Raw genomic sequence first — 17,257 nt, forward strand, 5'->3', positions numbered from 1 at the left:
GGTTCTAGGCACTACAGACTGGAAGTTGCAGCATTAGAAAATTGTAGCGAAATGCAGGACGATCTGCAGCGGATAGGCACTTGGTGCATGGAGTGGCAACTGACCCTTAACATAGACAAATGTAATGTATTGCGAATACATAGAAAGAAGGATCCTTTATTGTATGATTACATGATAGCGGAACAAACACTGGTAGCAGTTACTTCTGTAAAATATCTGGGAGTATGCGTGCGGAACGATTTGAAGTGGAATGATCATATAAAATTAATTGTTGGTAAGGTGGGTACCAGGTTGAGATTCATTGGGAGAGTCCTTAGAAAATGTAGTCCATCAACAAAGGAGGTGGCTTACAAAACACTCGTTCGACCTGTACTTGAGTATTGCTCATCAGTGTGGGATCCGTACCAGATCGGGTTGACGGAGGAGATAGAGAAGATCCAAAGAAGAGCGGCGCGTTTCTTCACAGGGTTATTTGGTAACCGTGATAGCGTTACGGAGATGTTTAGCAAACTCATTTGGCAGACTCTGCAAGAGAGGCCCTCTGCATCGCGGGGTAGCTTGCTCGCAAGGTTTCGACAGGGTGCGTTTCTGGGTGAGGTATCGAATATATTGCTTCCCCCTACTTATACCTCCCGAGGAGGTCACGAATGTAAAATTAGAGAGATTCGAGCGCGCACGGAGGCTTTCAGACAGTCGTTCTTCCCGCGAACCGTACGCGACTGGAACAGAAAAGGGAGATAATGACAGTGGCACGTAAAGTGCTCTCCGCCACACACCGTTGGGTGGCTTGCGGAGCATAAATGTAGAAGTAGATGTAGACCGCTACGGTCGCAGGTTCGAATCCTGCCTCGGGCATGGATGTGTGTGATGTCCTTAGGTTAGTTAGGTTTAAGTAGTTCTAAGTTCTAGGGGACTGATGACCTCACAAGTTAAGTCCCATAGGGCTCAGAGCCATTTAAACCATTATATAAACTGTGCAAAAGAATTAAAGTGACATTTTTTGAAAATCCCCTAATTGTTCCCCATTTTGACGCGAAATTTTGAAATTTGGCTCAAAGGTGGCTACCAAATTCCTCTGTAACGCTACTAAAGAGGGGCGCCTTGAGACGTCACCCTCGTGCTCCGCGACGCTTCAAACAGCAAGATTTCGATACATCTGAGAAAAAAGTCCATAGCTCACTTCGTCTTAAGTGTAATGTGGGTTATGGCGTCACATTGTCACCAAATTACACCACAATTCTGCCCAACGCCACCGTGGACATGTTACACGAAGTGCAGTACCCTCGGTGATACCCACACATCCTTCCTTACCCGCATTTTACCCTCTTTCTTTACCACTGCAGTGGAGGTTTGAACGGCGACACTCAGCGTTGAAATCACGTGACTTTCTTACGTGTGGCCAAGGAAAAGATTTTAGAGACACCGACGCTCAGAATCAACACGAACAGGCCTCACAGGTTGGCATAAAGGGCGCCAATGAACCGATCCCTTTATTATGGGCGTTGATTCCGGCACATTTCGCGGTCGAAAACGTTAGTTCTTAACAACCTTTGATAGTTCTGACACACCCGGGCGTTTCAAACCCTCTTCAACGACATTGTGGTGCTGCATCCCTATTCAACGTGGTCGCACCCCATTGGAGTGGAACGCGACCAGTCTTCGCTCTTGTGTATAGACTGGAACCACTAGGGACCGTTCAAAACTATTCGATGAAAATTGAACGTCATCTGAAGCAGCAAATTGTGCTTATGCATTTTCAACCTTCTTGCTTCTCGCCCTCCTGTGGCGTGACCCCGGAGGGGTGTGACAGTGACACTTGCGTAAATACAACGCAAATGGATCGCTTTAAGACCCTGCAGTTCCACAATACCCTCCGTGACACCCACCCACATTTATTGAGAATTTTAAAAATCTGTAGTTTCATTTTTAAAGTTCTTACCAAGGCGGTTGGGCTCCACCGAGCGTTTCTCCGAACTTTTGGAGGGAGGGGGGGTCTTAGGTGGACCCTTTGCCATTTTATTTACGCAGGTGTCGATGTCGCATCCTCCTTCCGTGATCACGCCACAGGAGGACGAGTGGCAGGAGGGCTGAACAAGCAGAAGTACCCTTTGCTGCTTTGGGTCACATTCAGATTTCGAGGAATGGTTTTCAACGGTCACTACCGTTGCCAACGTTTACAACAAACCAAAAATTGCAGTCGCATTGCACTCCAACAGAGTGGGACCAAGTTCAGTAGGGCTGCAACCTCATGATGTCCTCAGAGAAGGACTGAATCGCCTAGGACGTGACAAGTATCAATGGCTGTGAACAACGTCGTCCTCTCTCATCGCTTTGCGAACTGTTTTTTCGACCGCGAAATTTGTGGGAAGCAACGCCACAATGAAAGGGGTTAACACGTTACGCCCTTTATGCAGCCCCCTGACTCCTTTTCAAGTCGAATCCGAGTGTCGTTGTGTCTGAACTTCGTGATTCCAACTCTGGGCATCGCCGTTCTCACCTCCATCGCACAGGGGTCAAAATAAGGGGTGAAGTGAGGGTAAAAAGGTGTGTGATTACCTTCTCATCGTGTGGTGTTTCCAAGGTGGGGCTAGACAGAATTTTAACGAAATTTTGTGACAATGTGACGCCATTAAACCACCTTAGACATCACATTACTTCAGAGCTCTGGCCTATTTTTCGCATGTTTCGACGTCTTGCTGTTTGAAGCGTCATCGAGCCCTAGAGTGACATTGCAGGGCGCCATGCATTTCCGCCACTACAGATGAAGGCTATAAGCACCTTTGAACCAAATTTCAATCTTCTGTGCCGGAACGGAAGACAATTACAGGGTGTCGAAAAAATCCTTTAATTCCGTTGCGCAGTATATATATGTTTATAAAAAGCTTCCTTATTCGATAAAATGTAAGCTTTTCACGAGTATTCGCCCATCAGCCTGAGACCTTTACCAGGTTGGAATAATAAAAGGGCTGTGCTTTCTTCGTCATAATTTTGCGGAAGATCAAAAATAACAATGATCCACATCCAAATAACTGAAACAATAGGCAGGCAGAACATAGCTTATAACTTTCCCTAGGTCAAGATTGTCTCGAAGCGTAATACTATACCAGCCAACTTGTGTGTGTTGTTACTACTGCAGAACTAGAGCAGTGCTATATATGTACATGCTTTATACTGGAAAGGAGAGAATCCTGGGCCAGATTCACTTTATAGGAATAGTGTATTTGTTACACCACTCCCGAGATAGCAGCGGAGGCAGTGCTAATCTACCTCATGGCATTGTGGATAAATGAGATTGCAGCTACGGGTGATGTGCTATGGCCGTCTCTAAGATTTTTACGATTTTTTGAATCACTGAACAACAATACACGCAGAACAGCGAGATATGTAAAGTTTAGCGCATTATTCATCTTTTACAAGCTATTTTAGAGTCAATGATTCCAAAATTGGATTTGGAGGGAAGGAGGTTATATCTGCTGAATATCTCATTGACAACAGGTTTTAGTTTTCCAGAGCAATAATCAAAGAAGTCTATAACTTTTAATTATACTGTACTTGTCTGCATGACATCAGATTTCGAATACAGTAGAGTGTATCCCAATAAACCGAACATGTGCACAGTGCGAACTCGTCGCCACGTGTGATCTACTTATTTTCCTTAGAAATGTAAACGACATTCTAAATACAACGCCCTTCTGTGACGATCCTAATGTCTGTGTATGGGGACTGTACCCATAAAAAAGGTACACACTCGTATCGCCTTACAGTGCGTGGCACAGAGTAAGTTAACACCCACCAGATTTCATTTTGTTGTACAGCAGAATAATTTTACTGTTCATGTTTAAAACTTTTTACATTTCTACCAGGCGAGTTTGGAAATAGAGTAGATTAGCGCCGGGCTAATGTCCCATTCGGTCTATCAGTAACTCATATTGCCAACGCAACAGATGTGGTATTTAACAGTGCACTGTGAGGTAACACTATGTAACTTCACTGCCAGAGTGCCGCTACAAAGTCAAACACATACAAAAAATAACAGAGATCGTTGACCCAGAATAATTATTGAACTGTCACATCGAGGGAACGAGCGCTGACGGATCCAGTAAATGAGATAAATTCGCTCCTACACCAAGAGCCATTGCGTCATAACCATGGGCTTGGCCCACTAAATAGAGAGACTAGCAGAGCTCAAGAATGCGTTTTGTTGTTCTGCCATTCTGCCTGCATTTCTATAACCAGAGAAAATGACAGTTTATTGAGTTTTAATGGACTCACGACATCCTGATTGATGATTGGCAGCCTACTGCTTACTTGGTGATTTCAAACAGCGAGAGGCAACCAACCGTATGCACACCACAGCCATGGTCTGCCACTGCTGCCAACTGGGTGACCAGCTATTCTTCACAACTGGGTCAGTGGGAAGAGAAGACTGTTGTGCGATGATGTCTCCTCGAATACTGGATCATCGTGGATATCTGTCAGGTGCGGTCTTTTCACCAACCAAGAGAGGCATTTGTACGAAACCTCCTGGCTGACCTGTGAGCATCTGCTTCAGTCTTGGTCGATCCATGGTGGATGACCATGGCCCTGTCTTCACATCAACTGGCATCCAGAACCACAGCCGCCAGTCTCCACCTGAGTGCACGATGGGCTGATTCTGAGAGAACTGACATGGGTAGCCGCACTGGGTGTTCATAGAGCGTCTGGACGGGCAGAGACTTCCTCGCCCACTATCCTCATCAGTACAGCACACGCTGTGGCACTGATCTGCAGGAGCAATGTCACGACTCTCTGACGAGGCGTCGGCACTTCTCCATGGCATGTGCGCTCATACCCGGCAGCTGGCTGCAGCTATGAAGACACTTTTACGTTTGTATACTCTGCACCTTAAATAAGTGTTATTAAACATACTGCTACATCACTGACACCGCCAGACGTGCACTGGAAGATTCAGCCTCACTCTATGCTCGACTTCCCGATCGCAGTGCCGTCCAGTAATACCGGTGCATTGTGTTGTGGTGAGTGAACTTTTTCTTTGTTGAAAGCATTTGAAGTGTATTCGTGCATTTTTTTGGGTCATGTCAATTTGCAGAGACAACAGTAGTGCCATTAAGGTGTCATTTGTTAAACCACAAAAGCCTGTGGATTTGTCATTGTTCATAGGGAATGTTAGGCAGACTTACTTAACACCAGTTCATTGTGAGTTTCGTAACCTGTCTGTGCATGAGTTTCCGTGTACCAGGGCTTTGCCATTCATATGTAGTACTTGTAAACGATATGGGCAAGTGGCACAGAATTGTTCTGAGTCACGTTGGGCGATGATACGCTGGAAATATTAGTGTGTAATTGTTGTTTTTCTGTTTGTATTTCTATTTTTATTTTTTGTTGTTGTAAAAGGCAGTAATAAATTACGAAAAATGCCTGACAACATTCTGCAGACGAGACAGTTGCCACTTTGTCGGAACAGGTGCAAGAATTGTCAAGGTTAAATTCCTGGCTCCTTCCTCTCCAGGAAAAGGAGAAGTTATGTAGGCACGTAGAAGTTTTACATACTGTGGTCCAGTAGTTACAATCATTGTCTGAGGAAGCCAAGATGATCGTTCAGCAACTACGTTAATAAAACCTTTTTCTAGCAAGTCAGCAGAGGACGTAACTGCCTTCATTTACAACGTTACGGCTACCGTTGCAATGTCCGCCTGCTTAGCTGAGTGGTAACGTCCTTGCCTCATATGCAACTGGCCCAGGTTCGATTCCCGTCAGATAGAATCCAGAGGATCAATGCACAGACATACCAGCTGACGCAAAATTCAAAATTAAACATAGTCTTGCTGTGAAAAGTCGAGAATAGGTCTTTGGACGTTTTTCTATGTGGTATACTGGTAGATATATCACGTAGATCCTGTGCATATAGCTGCAGCTCTTATGGTCGCGACACAGTTAGATGAAGTCGACATTGTGACTAGAGCACATGCAGACAATCGTGTTTTTTCTGAAGAAGTGAAATGTTGTAGATACGGTCGGAAACGTCAGGTACAACAGCAGTGATAGCAAACAGAATGCTATAAGGTTGACCAGGCTGGACACAGAGCACAGGATTGTGGGAAGCAGAGGAAGGAGAGGCAATGGCAAATGGGCAGTGCTTCAACAAACAGAAGGCATTCATAATAGGACCTAACATTGCACAAGTAGATGCACAGACGGAAAACTGCTTATCAGACTGTGTAAAACGCTATGAACATAAATTTTTGGTGGATGCAAGTGTGCACGTATCAGCCGACTTTCTGGATCTCGTAGGAAGGAGGAAACTGCGGTCCCCTCGTTATAAATTACGTAGAGTGGGTGATAACAATGTAGAGACGCTGGTTACCACATTTCTTAGTTATAGTATCTGAACTAGGGATTTCCAGGAGTATATGGAAGTTTTACCATACGTAGGTGAAACGTAGTCAGCAATTTTGGGCTACATTTTCTCCACAAACATGACACCAAAAACGAGCTTTTGCAGTATACAGTGGAACTCAGTGGAACTTTGTTTTCATTGGGGATACAACTGTATGCGAGGCAATGTTACGGGACACTTTGCACATCAAGTTGTTGCCTACTAAACTGCAAACACATACACTAAATATTAATAATAAAATTGTTAATTTTATAATTCCTGTAACCATGGATAGCATCAGCACTGGTGTGGTTAGTCTGATGAAGGGCTTAATGATTGCAACATTAAAGGTCATGCAACATCCAGAGCCACAAACAAACTGTCAATGCAGCAATGTCACGAGAATAAGTGTCACTTCCCAGGCAGTTATAGGCAGGCTATGGAAGCTTTGCTATTATGGTTTACGGATTTTTTTAACATGAAAGGTCCTTTACCACCAACACCAGTTATCCAGCACTATATACCTACAGGGAATAATGCTCCAATTTATAGGAAGCCATATTGCATAGCAAGGCATCCTCAACCTGTAATGGAGGAGATTATAAATCAGCAGTTAGAAGAAGGCATAATAGAGTACAGTGATAGGCTATGGGATACAATTATTGTCATCATACTAAAAATGTTAAAAAATGGTACCAGGAAGTACACATACTGTTGTGATTGCCACTACCTGAGTGCACAGACTGTGACAGATGCATATCCAATCCCCAATGTTACTAAAACATTAGTCAGCCAAGGACAGTGCAAATACTTTACAATGGATACTAGAAAATGGTACCAGTAGCTGGAGAGAGTCCCAGAGGATAGACCAAAGACCACTTTCAGGGTTCCATGGTGACCAGTAAAAATGGATGCAGTTTGGGCTGAAAACCCCGCCAGCCACGTTTCAAAGGCTACTAGATGGAGTTAAGGCTGAAAACGTGCATGGTATATTTGGATGATATCATTGTGTTACCGAATCATATGACAGAGCATGTGAAATGTTTGGAAGACAGATTCAGCAGGCTAGAATCTGCACATCTGATACTTAGCATAGACAAGTGCCATCCTGCACAAACACAAGTAAATTACCTTGTGCATGTGATTAGCGGTAAATGTGTTCAAACTGATCCTCACCTAACACGGGTAATCTGGATCTTTGCAGCACCATAAACAACAAAACAACTACAGTCATCTATAGTCATTCGTGGGTTTATGCAGTTATCAGTGCAAGTGTGTGAAGAATTTTTTTCAGATCGTGGAACTCTTGTTGTTGAGGAAGGGCATGAAATTCCAGTCGTCAGCAGATTGTCAAGCAGAGTTTGAGGCATTGAAGGCAACATTAGTTTCTGGTCTTGTATTAGTCTTTCCTGATTTTTATGAGGAATTTATCCTCCCCTGTAATGCCAGCAGTAGGGTGGTTGGTTTTATTTTGAGGTCCATCGATAGGCAGGAACATCCAGTAGAGTGTGCATCAAAGCAACTGAACAAAGTGGAGCATAACTACTCCATTACTAAAAAGGAGATGTTGACAGTGCTACATGGAACAGTGTACTTTTGTTGCCACTTACAGATGTGGATGTTTAAGGTCGTCTTCCACCATGCATCGTTGAAATGGTTATTGGCGCTGATAAACCTGTTGAGTAGGTTAGCAAGATGGGAACTCAGACTCAGTTAGTTTGATTACAACGTGGTCCAAAACCTTGTAAAAAGCATACTAATATAGATTCACTAAATATTAAACTTGCTATGCTGTCTGCGCTAGGCAAAAGTTTAACAGAGTGGCAGAGAGCACAAGTGGCTAACGAAGACTGTCAGCCATTCAGGTCACAACTACTGTTTGTGAGACATGACGACTTGCTCTATAGAATGATGAAATGTGGAATGTGCATGGTGGTTCCAGCAGCACTAAAGTATGAAGTGGTGTGGCATGTGCATGACCATGTGTTGTTAAGTCATGGAGGATGCTGAGTAACAGACAGTACTGTAGCAGAGAAATTCTGGTGGTGAACAAGGAAACCGGATGTTAAGCAAAACGTAAAGGACTGTGTGCCTTGTATGCATAGAACTGATCTTAGTCATCAAAAAATCCATTTTCAAAGAATACCAGAGGTGTTTAAACCTTTTAGATGATAGTACGTGATATTTCATGACTTTATAATAGGATACCCACTGGAAATAAATATGTACTGACAATCATACACTGTTTTTCAAGATTTTTAGGAATGGTGGAGATTCCTGATCAGCAGGCTACTACTATAGCCCAGGCCATAGTTAACAACTCCCTCTTTGATATCGTTATCCGTAAGTTAGAATCAGACTGTGAATACGTTGAGAAATTTGCTATAAGAATACAGGAGGTACGGTAGATAGTAAAGCGAGCCAATACTAATGTTTTACCTGTAGAGTGACAGGGACAGTCCACACAGCATGAAATATTACTGAAATATCAATTGGGTCAATGGTTATTACTCAACAACCCCTACATGCATAATAAGAAAACGAAAGAATTCTTGACTAATTATCAGGGTCCTTATCAGGTCAAAGAAACGACTTATCCAGTAAATGTTAGAGTGCAGTCTCCATCTAAAAAGTCTATTGTCCGTTGTGAGTAGAGATAAACCCTTTACAGGAATGATGGATGTATTACGACAAGTCCTGACAATGGAGTAAGGGTGCATCGAAAACAGGGCAAGTTTAAAGCATATACCAGTAGACAAGCAGGATGAGCATAGCATACTCTATACATTACAGGTCACACGACGAATAGTATTATTTAAGTTGGTTTATGTCAATGAGTTGTTTGGTTGTTGTGAAATGTATTCTGGAGTTGTGCTCTGGTTCGTTACAGTTCTATAGTAGCGGTGTGTTATTTCTTGGCCATTTTAATATATGTTTGAAGGATGGTGCGTATAACGAAAGTTTCTTGTGTTAGGTGGCGAACAGCATGATTGGTTGTGGTACTCCTGATGTTGCTGCAGCGGATGAACCAAGGAGCATTGCATGCAGTTCCCATTTATTTGTTGGAGGCAAGTGTGTTATTCTCTCGTCAACCAAATGTATTGCTGACAAGTCACCAATGGACATGGAGGTTGACCATTGATGTGTGGGAGACAAGAAACAAAATTCGCAGATTACAGAGAGCATTCATGGAGCTCTACAGGGTGGTCCATTGATACTGACCGGGCCAAATATCTCACGAAATAACCATCAAACGAAAAAACAACAAAGAACGAAACTTGTCTAGCTTGAAGGGGTAAACCAGATGGCGCTATGGTTTGCCCGCTAGATGGCGCTGTCATAAGTCAAATGGATATCAACTGCGTTTATTTAAAATAGGAACCCCCATTTTTATTACATATTCGTGTAGTACGTAAAGAAATATGAATGTTTTAGTTGGACCACTTTTTTCGCTTTGTGATAGATCGTGCTGTAATAGTCACAAACGTATAAGTAAGTGGTATCACGTAACATTCCGCCAGTGCCGACGGTAATTGCTTCGTGATACATTACCCATGTTAAAATGGACCGTTTATCAATTGCGGTAAAGGTCGATATCGTGTTGATGTATAGCTATTGTGATCAAAATGCCCAACGGGCGTGTGCTATGTATGCTGCTCGGTATCCTGGACATCATCCAAGTGTCCGGACCGTTCGCCGGATACTTGCGTTATTTAAGGAAACAGGAAGTGTTCAGCCACACGTGAAACGTCAACCACGACCTGCAACAAATGCTGATGCCCAAGTAGGTGTTTTAGCTGCTGTTGCGGCTAATCCGCACATCAGTAGCAGACAAATTGCGCGAGAATCGGGAATCTCAAAAACGTCGGTGTTGAGAATGCTACATCAACATCGATTGCACCCCTACCATATTTCTATGCACCAGGAATTGCATGGCGACGACTTTGAATATCGTGTACAGTTCTGCCACTGGGCACAAGAGAAATTATGGGACGATGACAGATTTTTGGCATGCGTTCTATTTAGCGACGAAGCGCCATTCACCAACAGCGGTAACGTAAACCGGCGTAATATGCACTATTGAGCAAAGGAAAATCCACGATGGCTGCGACAAGTGGAACATTAGCGACCTTGGCGGGTTAATGCATTGTGCTGCATTATGGGAAGAAAGATAATTAGCCCCCATTTTATCAATGGCAATCTAAATGGTGCAATGTATGCTGATTTCCTACGCAATGTTCTACCGATGTTACTACAAGATGTTTCACTACATGACAGAATGGCGATGTACTTCCAACATGATCGATGTCCGGCACATAGCTCGCGTGCGGTTGAAGCGGTATTGAATAGCGTATTTCATGACAGGTGGATCGGTCGTCGAAGCACCATACCATGGCCCGCACGTTCACTGGGTCTGACGTCCCCGGATTTCTTTCTGTGGGGAAATTTGAAGGATATTTGCTATTGTGATCCACCGACAACGCCTGACAACATGCATCAGCGCATTGTCAATGCGTGTGCGAACATTTCGGAAGGCGAACTACTCGCTGTTGAGAGGAATGTCGTTACACGTATTGCGCAATGCATTGAGGTTGACGGACATCATTTTGAGTATTTATTGCATTAATGTGGTATTTACAGGTAATCACGCTGTAACAGCATGCGTTCTCAGAAATGATAAGTTCACAAAGGTACAAGTATCACATTGGAACAACCGAAATAAAATATTCCAACGTACCTACGTTCTGTACTTTAATTTTAAAAATCTACCTGTTACCAACAGTTTGTCTAAAATTGTGAGCCGTATGTTTGTGACTATTACAGCGCCACCTGTCACAAAGCGAAAAAAGTAGTCCAACTAAAACATTCATATTTCTTTACGTACTACACGAATATGTAATAAAAAGTGGGGGTTCCTATTTTTAAAAAAAACCCAGTTGATAATCGTTTGACCTATGGTAGCGCCATCTAGCGGGCCAACCATAGCGCCATCTGGTTTCCCCCTTCAAGCTAGATAAGTTTCGTTCTTTGTAGTTTTTTCGTTTGACGCTTATTTCGTGAGATATTTGGCCCAGTCACGATCAATGGACCACCCTGTATAAGTAAGTACAGGGTAATAAAATCCTCATCATGCTGCAGGGTGCATTCAAGGAATCGAGGCTGTCATTTGGCAAACTCAAGTGGCGGAAATTACTGACATTGTACCACAGAAATTAGTTCATAAGAATACAGGGAGGCTGGACGCAGAAGAAATAATCTATAGAACAGTGTTCAGAACAGCGGATAACGAAGACATCCAGAAGCTGAGAACAATCCCTTGGCAAGTGCAACCGTTGGAGGACATTACCAAAGCTATAGTATGGTGGCATACGACATAATTTCCGGATTTAGAGTAAGAACTTCTGAACAACACCAGGTGAGTTAACCATGGGGTTAGCCCAGTACACCCGAGAAACTATGAAAACAGTGAACAGTGAGAAATACGAAAACGACGTAGCTTATCAGACAGCAAACTAGAAGAAGCTATTACAGGAATTAGTAGGTTGGTCCAATGCTGCAAAAATTGAGGTGAAGTCATTATAGGAAGCAATCCATCGTTCGGTAAACAGACAGCTGATTTCAGTATAATTACCACCACAGCGACTCTTGATGGCCTTACAACTAGCAGAAACAGAACTTCCTGTAGAGCTATATTATGCAGCAGAAGTGTCGTAGAAAACTTAGTAACGTTTACGACGTAGCAAACATAGAAGTAAATATAGGCAGAGAAAGTTAGTCTTCCACTGGTACAGATGAACAAGCAATACTGATATTATAAGGTTCACCTTCATGCTGCAAGATAAACAGCGATGGGAAAATTGGTTCAAGTAAAGACAAGAGAAATGTTACTTTTTTCTGAGCATAGAGAAGCTCACTCTCTTATGTCACTGACTGACCTACGTGAGTGTTTGAAGGAGTTGTCCAGCCAGAGAAGTGCGGACTGATGCACACAAGTGAAGTGCTACTATTTCTATCGGAAACAAAGGCAAGTGAAAGAAATAATGGCACAATAGCCTCATTTTCCAAATAGAAGAGCACAGTGGATAGGCTCAATCTTTGAACCAGGAACTGCAGTTATGAGCTGCTGCAGGGAAGGCTAACCTCAGAACACAGTAAAGTTCAAGTCACGTGATAGTGGTATTTTCATCAACAGCACGACTTCTGAGATAGTCAAGGCGAACTTCCGCCTCCCAGCTACACTCACGGGTATGACTATACTCCAGTTCACTCCATCTGCATTGCGTCGGTCAGAGACCACTCGAAGTACCGCCAACGCAAAATCTAACTTACCTTAACCATACCCTGAATCCCGATCACATACATTCCTTAGACACACTGATAGTATTTCAGCAGGGCAAAATTTCCATGGGGAAACTCTTGTAACATTTTCAGCAATACCAGGAGAACCGAAGCTGGAATGTGGTAACAATTAGCATTAGTACCACTAAAGCTCGCTTCACGTATACGGCGCTACCGCGCTTAGAGGCGGAGCAGTGAAGGGATGAGAACTGCGCATTCGTGGCAGCAGAGAGAGTGCAAACGAAATCCATGTTGCCGAACTACGTTGCTGCAGTCAACAGTCAGGCTGATTTGCCTACGGTACATCGTATTGTACGTTCAAATCTATTAGGGGAATAGTAAATATTAAAACCAATTTCGATCAGTCGACTTGAGAGACATATTAATTCACGTCTTGACAATGTTGCGTCCACTCCTCCACAGATTTACTCTGCCTGAAGTCGGAAGGCGACAACAGGTGACACAACTTTCTGAAGACGTGATGTACAATTTTTCTCGAAATAACTATTGTCTAACGACAACAGCATTGAAACTGCTTGCAATAAATATCATATATTGTGATTTGAACTATATTATAACTAAAAATTCAATACACAACAAAATTAACTTCAAGCACAAAGCGAAATCATTATATTTGCTTGACAACTGCTTCTTACTCAATGGGATTTTTAAAAATGTGTATAAGGTGTCTGTGTTGATGTGTTTGCCTACAGTTAAGTGTAATGACTGCGCATAAAAAAAGAACTAGTGGTAGAAAAGACTAATGAAAAGATTATCGTAGAAATGGTCAGTACGTTGTCACATTTTTCGCTGTTAACGGACATTATGAGTGTAAACTAAATCGTTCGACAGTACAGTGAGAGACCGCACATTGAACGAGAAAACATCTAACCATAAACTCCAGGAAATGATAACCGATAACATCGAAAACCACCAATATCTCGGCAAGCAACAGTTACTGTCATTTTAGGGCCATAACCAGTTCGTACCTTGAAAATGGCAGGGGTTTACATGTGGAAATATGGACTTTTGACGAATTTACTCAGCTGCATTCTGGCGTGTTACTAAAGCATGCAACGTGGTGGGAGAAGCTTAACTTCTCCTTGAGCAATATGTTGAACTTTATAGTCTGTACAATTCAAAGGATACAAAGTCCTAATCAAAAAGGCTAGTAAGTTCTCATTATTATGTACGCAACTGATATCATAACGAACACATTTTTTAAGCCGTGAGTCTTTAAAACTAAGAAATATTATTACTTCTTTCCAAAGTCTACATCGCAATACACGATACACAAAACTGGCGCTAATAGCATAGGCACGTAGGGAACACACACGACAAAGATCTGTTAAGTCCACGGTATTGTTGATAAGTTGAGAAAACCGTCTCGAAACGCATGTGCTACAAAACGTCACTGTTTCCTGCGCATGTAATATGCGATATGATCACCATGCACACGTACACAGGCCGCACAACTGTTTGCCATACGCTGGATCAGGTGGTCGAGCAGCTGCTGGGGTATAGCCTCCCATTCTTACACCAGTGCCAGCCGGAGCTCCTGAAGTGTCCTAAGGGTTTGAAGACGTGCAGCGGTAGGTCGACCGAGGGCATTCATTACAGACGTGCTCGAAGAAATTTAGGTCTGGAGAACAGGCAGGCCACTCCATTCGTCTGATGTCTTCTGTTTCGAGGTACTCCTCCACGATGGCAGCTCGGTGGGGCCGTGCGTTATCATCCATCAGGATGAAGGTGTGACCCACTGCACTCCTTAAAAGGCGGACATACTGGTGGAAAATGACGTCCCGATACATCTGACCTGTTACAGTTCCTCTGTCAAAGACATGCATGGGTGTACGTGCACCAATCATAATTCCACCCCACACCATCAAACCACGACCTCCATACAGGTCCTTTTCAAGGACATTAAGGGGCTGGTATTGGTTCCTGGTTCACGCCAGATGAAAACCCGGCGAGAATCACTAATCACACTATACCTGGACTTGTCCGTGAACACAACCTGGGACCACCGTTCCAATGACCATGTACTTTGTTCTTGACACCAGGCTTTACGGGCTCTCCTGTGACCAGAGGTCAGTGGGATGCACCTTGCTGGTCTCCAGGCGTATAAACCATGTCTGTTCAGTCGTCTGTAGACTGTGTGTCTGGAGACAACGGTTCCAGTGGCTGCAATAAGGTCCTAAGCAAGGCTACCTGCACTACTCTGTGACTGTCTGCAGGCACTGATGATGAGATATCGCTCTTCTCGTGGTGTTGTACACTGTGGACGTCCCGTACTGTAGCGCCTGGACACATTTCCCGTCTGCTGGAATCGTTGCCATAATCTTGAGATCACACTTTGTGGCACACGGAGGGCCCGTGCTACGACTTGCTGTGTTTGACCAGCCTCCAGTCGCCCTAGTATTGTAACCCTCATAACGTCATCAATTTGTGTTCTTTGAGCCATTTTCAACACATAGTCACCATCAACACCCTGAAAACGTCTGCACACTCAATCGCTGCACCGTACTCTGACATACACCAACACACCTCTGCGTCTGTGGACTGCTGCCAGTGCCACGGTGCGACGACCGCAGGTCAAATGCACCGCATGGTTATACCCAGATCTGATTTAAACCCGCAAACCACCCACCAGAGCTTTGTTTCACCATGTATCAGCATTATCATTAATTTACGAGCATGAGTGTAGATTATTCTTTACACTAGAGTTCCTGGTGTCCGGCCCTTCTGTCCCTCTTTCGCCTCTTAAGAAGTATTCTAACAGCTGATTTCATTAAGCGTATCACTTAATCTTACACATTTCAACAGGGCCCTTGCCCTGCTCCTTAACTTAAACACCATGGAAAATAATTCACCACGAGGCTTCTTGTACAATAACTTCTAGATCTCTGTTCCAAACTTAGAAGCTAAAATGAATCAATTATCCTTCATACTACCCCCTCGTGCATTCATCTTTCTTCTGCTGCTTTTATGCCCAGGGCATCCAATCGACTGGAATCTGAATGACGGCTGGGTCTGAACTCAGTCGTGTGCTTCGTCTTCTACGTACCGAAACAAGGATTATGGTCAGTAGAACAAGTGACGCAGCTGTGTTTGTTATGTCAATAGCCAGCGTTGTCTCTTTCCAGTACTGATTTTCTCGATATAGATTTCCATGCTGCAATCAGATTTCCAGGGAGACATGCCCCTCATGCTGGTTCAGAAGCGTGTCTGTAGACTGTATTAACTCTGGCCCTAGAATTTGATTTAAGCTTGTTAGAACTGTGGCAGGTCGTACTTCCATGGTCTCCTCTGGCCAGTAAAAACGAGGTTGCGGAACATTCCGGTGAGTTATCCCTGAAATGACGGTGGGAAGATAGGAAATAGCCCCCATTATCTCGCACGCTGTTCCATTTAATAAAAAAACACTCCCTTTTAATTCTAGCCTCTTTGCTGATGTAAGCTTCCCATGCTCGAACAACTACCATCTTGTCAAAGATAGATACAACAAATGCACCTCAATGTGCTGAAAGTACAGTTCCGACTCGATCGCTTCTTTATTATAAGCTCTTACCTCCGTTTGTCCCATTAGCAATTTAACTGCGCAGGAATCCTTTTAGGAAAGACTGTGATTTCCCCTGTGTAGCATTTTTGTAACTTTGCTTCCTCCATTTCTACATATCTTCCCTTGTCTTTTGCAATTAATAACAATCGCTGGGAATCTACTGTGACAGATTCCTTCAGTATCCTCCACGTGACAGGATATGCATGAACTATGTAGCACTCGTAAAGTGCTTGTTTCCCTGCTACTGGCATAGAAAAGGAATTGTAAACTTTCGCTCAAACAGTTCTCACTGATACCGTGGCTACCTTAAAATATAAAAGGAAGTTTTTGTGCTCGGGTTGTAATACCAATCCCAACTCAGGCGGCAGTTCCTTCTTTACTTTCCTCAGACCCTCTACATACTGCTCTGGCGACAGCAAGCAAGTTTACTCGTGTTTGACCTGCAACCATTTTGTCATTACTAATTCCCTATCTAAAACTTCTGCTTCGGTTCTTAGTTCCTGATGCTCTTATTAACCCCCCCCCCCCCTTCGGTAGCTCTGTCGTACCGCATTACTTCTCCAGTCAGACGCCAGAACAGTCGCGTGTTATTCAATACGTCCTTCGCTAAACTTGTAATATGTGTAGTGAGCCAGTCACTCACGCTTGGTTCCCTTTTGCCCACTGCTTAAACTCTTTTATGGTGTTGTTCATCCTTCGAATATCTACCTAATGAGCCGGGCGCGGTGGCTGAGCGGTTCTAGGCGCTTCAGTCCGGAACCGCGCGACTGCTACGGTCGCAGGTTCGAATCCTGCCTAGGGCATGGATGTGTGTGATGTCCTTAGGTTAGTTAGGTTTAAGTAGTTCTAAGTTCTAGGGGACTGATGACTTCATAAGTCAAGTCCCATAGTGCTCAGAGCCATTTGAACCACTCTTCCTAATCAGCAGTGCCAAATATTGTTTTCATAAGGTGACGTCTAGTGTCGAGCCAACCTATCTT

The sequence above is a fragment of the Schistocerca gregaria genome, chromosome X (assembly GCF_023897955.1).
Source record: "Schistocerca gregaria isolate iqSchGreg1 chromosome X, iqSchGreg1.2, whole genome shotgun sequence".
In the NCBI taxonomy this organism is placed as follows: Eukaryota; Metazoa; Arthropoda; class Insecta; order Orthoptera; family Acrididae; genus Schistocerca; species Schistocerca gregaria.